Source organism: Triticum aestivum, chromosome 4A (assembly GCF_018294505.1).
Source record: "Triticum aestivum cultivar Chinese Spring chromosome 4A, IWGSC CS RefSeq v2.1, whole genome shotgun sequence".
In the NCBI taxonomy this organism is placed as follows: Eukaryota; Viridiplantae; Streptophyta; class Magnoliopsida; order Poales; family Poaceae; genus Triticum; species Triticum aestivum.
Window position 1 is genome coordinate 691,521,966 of NC_057803.1, and position 8,812 is coordinate 691,530,777.

The 8,812-nt window shown below is 44.8% G+C and overlaps 1 pseudogene; it reads left to right on the forward strand.

Moving 5' to 3' along the window:
* The first annotated feature begins 566 nt into the window (after positions 1-566).
* On the forward strand, positions 567-3,136 carry LOC123083172 (probable potassium transporter 4; annotated as a pseudogene).
* The last annotated feature ends 5,676 nt before the right edge of the window (positions 3,137-8,812 follow it).

Sequence of the window (8,812 nt, forward strand, 5' to 3'; positions counted from 1 at the left end):
ACATGATTATGATCAATCTATCTTCATTGTTATCATTAATATATGATTTTCTTCGATCAGTTGGTACATGCATGTTGTGTCCTTGTTCTTCAAACTCATCCTGGCCAGGTTATGTTGAGAGAACCTAAGGAGGTGTGCACATTAAATGGTGTGCGCATGCAGATTTGAGCAGCGAGGTGATATACTATAGATCTAATCTTCATATACATCATGGACGACACAGAGAATCCAAGACTTCAACGCTCAGGTGCATTTTAGAAGCTCCGGTTTGACATCCTCTTCATAGCAATATGTTGTAGCTAGGAGTGAAGCAGTGAGGCTTTTGGCATCTTCTGGTGGGGGCATAATTTTGCTGGGGAATTTGCAGGCCCCGCCTCCACCCCTGTTCTATATTTTTTTCTTCCTTTTGATAGGAGTTATGGAGCCTCGTGGCCTCTATCTCTATCTTTCTATAAGTACTGCAACCTCTCAACATTGTTATTCGGGCCCCGGACTGCTTCCGAGGGCCAAGGTTCCAAGGATTATCCAAGCTCTGCTGTCCCACACAGATTGCAATGGCAACCGTCTCAATGGACGTCGAAGCGGGAAGAGATGACAAGGTATGTAATTGTGAGACAGCAATACAATATGAGTTCATTTGTTCCCCTTTTCAGGGATTAATTTGTTTCTTTTAAACAGTAATTAATAATGATTGCATGTCTTTACATCAGTCGGTTTAAATCTGTCTTTCCTGCAGAAGAAGGGGTTCCACCAAGATCTGGTCCTAGCTTACAAGACTCTGGGCCGGGGTCATCTTCGATGGCCTCGTCACTTCACCTCTCTATGTTTACCCGTCGATGAATCTGACCAATCCCACCGAGGAAGACTACCTCGGGATATACAGCATCATGTTCTGGACCCTGACTCTGATCGGTGTCATCAAGTACATATGCATAGCTCTGAACGCCGATGATCACGGTGAAGGTGTGATAGAATTAACCAAAGATTCTCCCAAGCTATCAATGATAGATAAGTCTAGACCATACAATTTGTTGATTTTTAACTCGATCAGAGTTATTTTTCTCATGCAGGTGGCACACTTGCGATGTATTCTCTGCTGTGCCAGCATGCCAACATCGACATCCTCCCGTCCAAGAAGATTTACATAGAAGAAGAGGATCTGGTCTCGATTTGGCCTGCCGTGACCACAAGGCCAAGCAGGTTGAGGAGATTCATCGAGCGCAGCATCGTCGCCAGGAGGCTACTACTCCTCACTACTATACTGGGCATGTTCATGCTAATCGGAGATGGTATCCTCACACGTGCTATTTCAGTCTTGTCTGCAATCGATGGACTGAGAGGCCCTTTCCCGTCCGTTAATAAACGTTTGAAGTTAGTCCAAAGTAGGGAATTTTATTAATTGCAACAAGGAATGCGCTTAATAGTGTGTCTGGAATTAATGTTTTGCAGCTGTGGTGGAGGCTATGTCTGCAGCGATCCTCATTGGGCTCTTCCTGCTGTAGAAGTACGACACGTCAAAAGTGAGTTTCATATTCTCTCCAATCATGGCGGCATGGACTTTTACCACACCGATCATCGGCATCTACAACATCTGGTGCTATTACCCTGACATCTTCAAGGCCTTGTCGCCACACTACATCGTTATGTTCTTCATGACCAACCAGAAAAGGGGTTGGCAGCTGCTCGGTGGAACTGTTCTCTGGATCACCGGCATGTACATTAAGCTTTTCTCTGTTTCATGGTTGGCTCTAATGTCCTCGAATGAAAAACTTACCATTTTGATTCATTCAGGTGGTGAGGCCATCTTTGCAGATCTTGGACACTTTAGCAAGAGGTCTATCCAGATCGCATTCCTCACCAGCATATACCCTTCTCTCGTGCTCACATACGCTGGTCACACAGCATACCTGATCAACAACGTTGATGACTTCAGCAACGGGTTCTACAAGTTTGTGACGCGTACAGTGTACTGGATCACCATGTTCATCATTGCGACGCTGGCAGCGATCGTGGCAAGTCAATCGCTAATCTCAGCCACCTTCTCCGTCATCAAGCAGTCGGTAGCCCTGGAGTACTTCCCCCGTGTTAAGGTGGTGCACACCTCCAGGAACAAGGAAGGGGAGGTATACTCACCGGAAACCAACTACATCATCATGATGTTCTGTGTCGGTGCCATCCTCGGCTTGGGCGATGGTAAAGACATTGGAAATGCATTCGGGGTGGTTTTCATCATGGTTATGCTGATCACCACCGTCCTGCTCACCCTGGTGATGCTCATCATCTGGGACACACATGTGGTGTTCGTGGCGCTCTACTTTGTGCCGTTCCCGATCCTGGAGGGCACGTATGTGAGTGCGGTGTGCACCAAGATCCTCAAGGGCGGGTGGATGCCATTCGCGGTGTCATTGTTGTTGGCACTCATCATGTTCGGCTGGTACTACGGCCGACAGAGGAAAGCGGTACGAGATGGCAAACAAGGTAACACTTGAGAGACTCGGTGAGCTCCTCGCAGGTCCGGACGTGCACCGTGTCCCGGGGCTCTGCTTCTTCTACAACAACATGCAGGAATGGCTCACCCCTGTGCTCGCGCACTATATCAGGAACATGCGGTTGCTGCACAAGGTGACCGTCTTCCTCACGCTCCGGTACCTGCTGGTGGCCAGGGTTGATGCCAAGGACCGGGTGCCCATCCAGCGGCTTGGGCCCAGCGGGGTTTACGGTGTACAATACAGTACGGGTATGCCGACCCGCTCGACTTCGAGGAGGATGACCTCTCCGGTCAGGTGGTGAACGCCATGCAGGAGCACATCGCTGTAGAGGAGGCCCCTTTACTTGAGGAGGCGAGGGGGGCTTGGGTGGTGCACGTCAGGGGCAAGACGAGGTTCCACGTCGGCAAAGAGACGGGCTTCTTCGACCGTATTTTGCTTGGCTTCTACGAGTTCATGCACAGCATGTGCCTGTCCACACTGCCAGCTCTCGGGATCCCCCTGCAGCAGCGCGTCGAGATCGGCATGCTCTACAAGGCCTGACGCTACGCTTGCACACACTTGCATATGTATGACGCAGTGCGTGCCAATAAATTGTTCTGGTTTTCGGTTGTTTCGGCTACCAGCAGTAGCGATGCAATGTCATTTGTAAGTAAACCTCGGTATGAAGGTTGCCATGAAATAAAGGATGTATATATGCTGCGGAAGGTAAGCTTTTGCAACCATACCTTAAGAGTGTCGGTTACTCTGCAAACTTTCAGCTCAAATATTGCTTCCAAATTTCTTGGCCACCCCAATCATGGCATTTGTTTCTGATATATTTGAAAAATTGCTTTTTGGTTGTGCGTAATTTATGTTGGTCCCGAACACTTCGCCGCCAATTGTGGGCTGCAATCATCTGGTCTTTTTCAGGATTTTTTTTCAGGTTATTGGCATGGATGCCAATTGGTGTCACACATAGTTCCTATTGCAATGTGTGGAACGATGAAATACATTGACTATTTGGTGCATTTACTTATAGATGGTAACAGGTGCTTCTTCTGCTTTCTTTGGACTACAACTATTAATAGACTCTGTGATGCATGCTTTTATATCGCTTGAGTGTTTTGCTTCTTAATTCCTTGGAGTGAGAAATGACTTGGTAGTAGCTCTTTTCAGTTAAATACATGTATGTGCATCAATTATATATACAAGGGATGTAGAGGTCGGTGGTGACTTCATGTATATACTTAAAACCTTCCAACCCACACACGCATCCAGAGAAAAATAATCAAATTTAGACGGATTAGCTTAGCCTTGACAAAAAATGTAGAAATATGAAGCATCGATCTCAACACCCATATGGGCTTGGTCAACTTGGGAGTTTCATCTTTAATCCCCAAAAAATATATCCATGTACCAGGAAAAGTAAAGCTTTTCATAGAAACATTAAACCTTCAGGCCATAGTTTTTAAAGTTCCAAGCTTAGGTAGCTATCCAAATTGTCCCATATGTAGGATAGGATTCTTGCTATTAGCATGTTTTCTTAGTTTTTATTTTGCTAATTCTAAGTTGTTTCCATGGCTTTCGGGTGCCTTTGAGATAATTCTTCTATTTTCTGATTATTAGAACTTTTCAGTAATTTTTATGTTTGTTTCATCGTAGATTTCCTTTAAATTTATATTTTCTGATGTTGTGGGACTTCGAGGGTAATTAAGGCCTCAATCGAGGTTGTGTCTCCGGTGCTACAGATCATGCCCGAGTTGCAGGTGTTGTGTGGGGAACCTGTTTCACCTGTGTCGATGGAGCAATTCAAGTTGGACTCTCTCTCTAGGATTCGGAGTGGGACCTGGTGTCCTCACCAGCCCCATGGAGCCTTGCCAGGCGACAAACAACCTACCTCTCGGCGTTGTGGAGCATGGAGTTTTATATGTTTCCGCCATTCCCTCGTGTGTGACCATCGGGCAGGTGATGCCTGTGAGTGACATGACCATTGAGCCACTTGTGTTGGCGCATACTCCAAATTCAAATGTCGTCTTCGCGGTGGAACTTTGTGAATTGCTATCCAGCGTTGAGGTTACTAGACCTGGTTTGGGTAGGTCGTTGCTTGCCTCCTGACGGGGACGCCAATAAGGGACAAACAAAAGAAGGTGGGCAAATGCAAGAGTGGTGCAAAAGGCAAGACGCCTTCAGCTACTTGATTGGGTTGTCATTGTGGGTTGGGAGGTGCCTCAGGGTTTGTGGATGTTGTGTATTCGGCGAGTGTCACGGGCCATCTGTGCGGTTGTGGGGTTTCATGTCATGTGAGTAGATCGTCCGTGGTCAGTTTGTATTGGTTTTAGCCCGGGTTTTTCCATTAATTAATTGGGAAATTCTCTTCTTTTTAATTAATCGATGTGGCAAAACTTTTGCCTTCATTTTGAAAAAAGGCCCGTGTCATTTCCAAAGTTCATTAAGTTTGACCGAGTCTATATAAATATATATGATTATCCACAAAACCAAATTTACTTCATCTGATTCATTGTGAAATGTATTTTCGTATTATGTATATTTGATATGGTAGATCTTTACAGATTTTCCCTACGTATAGACTTGGAGAAACTTTAAATGTTGGACTTAGAAAAATCCTAGAACTTAAGTTATTTTGAAACGGAGGGAGTATCATTTTCTATTGTGGCTATAATTATAAATTGGAATACTCAATGCATGCTCATCTATGTAAAACTTCCGTTACACCAGACAAGAATCATCTATTTTTCGGTACATGTTGGTTTATCCCTGAAGATATGCTACTTCAGTAGTGCTAGAACAAGCATATGGAATTTTCACTAGGGGGAGTAGTAGCTAGGGAGAACAAAGAATATATATATTCTCATTCTAAAAATAGTCTGGGGAACGCATCTATAATTTTATCATGTCTTCCACAGTTGGTCCTCTGGTGACTTTATTCGACCATTAAACATCAATGTCACACTAACTCTTGGTTGAAGTTTTTGACACTGTAGATATAATTTTATCCCATAGGGAAACCATTATCTTACAATAATGATGCACACTGTCTGCTCATGTAGCAAATCAGGGACAATCAATGGTGAACTGACATGTCTCCAAGCAAGTGCTTTCCCATGCATTCTACAGGATTGTCGTATTGGTGCTTTGCTGTCAGTTTAAACAAGGTCTGCCAGCTGCCAACCCCTTTGGCAAAAGCAGTGGAGGGATGTTCTTAGGGTTCGAAGAAGCAAAGGAAAAATAAGTCTGGATAAGAATGATCGTGCATGAGGAAAATGATGTATCGGGAGGGATAAAAGGATGATGGGATTGCCATGCTGCAAGGTTTGAGAAACTCACCATGGCAAATTGCGTTGGACCTAATAATGGATCGGTATGGTCACATGAAAATTCTAGTATTTCACATAATCCAGTATCACTTTTGAAAACTTGGTTAATTTGGTTGAATGAAGGAGGGTAGGTGGGTACCCTAAATGTTCAAAATTTACACCCTACAGCGTGGCATGTGACTGCACTCTAGCTTTCTCATCTTTGTTCTCCGACTCCTCTCCCTATTCGTGTGACAATGTTACCCGTGTGACTCTCCGTATTATATAGGATGTGACAATCACCACTCAAAGTGTGCGCCATGCAGTAATACATTGGAAACACACATACAATATTTTAATGATAAACATGACCAGGTCTCCAATCCACATGACAGACGACATACATGCAAGTACTCTTCACACTCAGAGTGGGTAACTGAAGTCTCTGCTGAATTAGTTGATATATGATCTACAGCAATACTATACAGGCGTGATGTGTTTTATTTCTGATAGCATCTCTAGTAGACCCCGTAAAAAGCCACGACCCACAAAATAATCGCCAAAATACGGGTCGGCGCGGAAAATCCTGCCCGATCAGACCCCGCAAACGCGTCCAACCCATAAGGGCATGTACAATGGTTGATAAGACAAAAAAGTATGACAAAAAAGTATGTCTGCAATGGATTATGTCTTAGTCTTATCTTCAATAACTAGCTATTCCTAAAAACATGCTGAGATATATTGTGCTAAGAGATCATCTCTTAAATAAGAGAAGACAAGCATTTTCTTACGATTTATCTCTCTTCCACCTCAGCATTTATCCTACATGGCATTCCTAAGATAGCACCATTGTATATGCAGGTACGGGTTCGTCCTGTTGCCGCCGCCAACGGTTTTCCGGCAGGGATTCGGCCGGCCGGCCGGCCGCTGGGCTCAGTGCTCGCGCAACGGATCGCCGATGCCGTTCATATAGTGCGACAACTGCACGCGAACAGTGCTGGGGCTAACTTCTGGCACGCCGAAGCACCCCGGAAGGGTGTTTTTCAAATGCGAAGACGACGGGGTATGTGTTGTTTTCATTCGGCTTTGTCACCGTATTCTTCGGTTCAATTGCGATAGCTCATTTTGAACATCGTCGTGTGTGTAGGAAGATGGATGCTCTTTTTTGATTTGGGAAGGAGAATACATTGATTTATTGATAGAAAGGAACTTAATAGTGCGTGTACTCCTTAGTATAATTGAGGCTAATGATGCGGCTGCATGTGTAATTAGAGAAGAAAGTAGAGGGGCAGCAACGTCTACTTCTGTAGAACCAAAGAAGAAGAATGAAGAAAGCAAAATCAAGAATCCGCAGATCAACAATGAATGCATGGAGAAGATATAGGTCCAACTAGTGGGAGCAGTAATGGAAGTTGGGTATCTTCTGAAATGCATAATTGTGGTTCTTGTTTTCATGTGTGAAATTGAATGTTGTTGAAGTACTATGTATCCAATGCCGTTGAAAAAGCAAAGATTTGTTGAAGTACTATGTATCCAATGTCGTTGAAAAAGCAAAGAAATGTATTTTCATGTGTGAAAGTGAATTGCAAATTTCGGATTTGCGGGCCGGCGGGAGCGGCGCCCTAGCAGACCCCGCAAAGCGGACCCGTAAAAGAGCATATTCCATGTATCCTTTTAGGCAGGTCCCTTTTGCGGGGCCTGACTCTGCGGCCGCCCACGCCAGCCTGCAAAGCCGTTTTTCCGCGAACTGTAAACGTGTTTTGCGGGTCGGCGTTATACAGGGTCTACTAGAGATGCACTCACGGGCAACAACCAGAGAAAGTATAATTATGCTCTGAATAAGACAACCGAAACTGATATGAAGCCCAATGTGAACTAAATGTACCCACCAAACATGTCTGCATGAACAATGATGACAACTAACCATCCACCAAACGCGGTTGGAACTAATTAAGGAGAAGCCCACAGAGGAGATCACCCTTTGTGCACTGCAGCCGCGATAAATAGATATATGTAGCTGAGTGGACATGTTGGATAAACCATCGACCCCTAAGTCTTCCTAGCTTGTTCTAGTTCCTCTAGTCAATGAGGATCAAAGTATCGCCTGGCCAGTGTTGCTATCACCTAGAGATCACACAACGACTTGCCGGTGAGCTATATCGGATTAGGATGTATCGGAAATTATGCTCAACCTCATTCTTTTCTAGTGCCAGTGGCTTAGGGCTTCACATGATCATCAAGCTGGAGAAGTGGTACGTCATGTTGCATTTTCTCTCAGTCCATACTTAAAAATGGCCCTGACATTCTTGATACGACATGGAAATTCCCCGCGCTATGTTGGCATGAGCAATTATAGAAGGAGCTTACTACCGGATAAACGCCCCCCATGTTGCAATAGTGCAAAACGACTCGCATAACTAGCATGTATGCAGCGTGTTGGTGCGCTAGCCTAAGGCCAGCCCCAACTTTCTCTCTAATCACTCCGAGCCACACACGTGTATTTGTAATAGCCACTCTCATAAACCCATGCATGTCGAATGAAATTGCTGACATTATCAAATATTATCTTCAACCTTTAAATTCAGAATATTGCACAAGACCTGATAAACCGTTATTACACGAGACCTGTCTCCTCTAGCTTTGTGTGGCGGCACGTCGCTACCCCTCGCGTACTCTTCCTCCTCTCCGTGTTGACTCCTCTCCCTCTCCATTATCACTTTGCCAATCTGACTGTCCACCGTCCATGAGCCTTGAGGCAGGGCGCCGGGTTCTTACCCATATGACTGCCGGTATACTTTAGGGTGTGTTGAGGATCACCAGTCAAAATGGGCGCCATGCAATAATACACTGGAAGCATAAATATATTTTATTGATAAGCATAATCTGGTCTTATCCATATGACAAACCACATAGTACATGCAAGAACTCTTCACAAACGACCGGAATCTGAAGTTCAATACAGCACGTTGATCTCTAGGTAGGACCATGTTAAGAGTTATGGGCTAATTATGGTGGCCCCCCTGAAGTTCA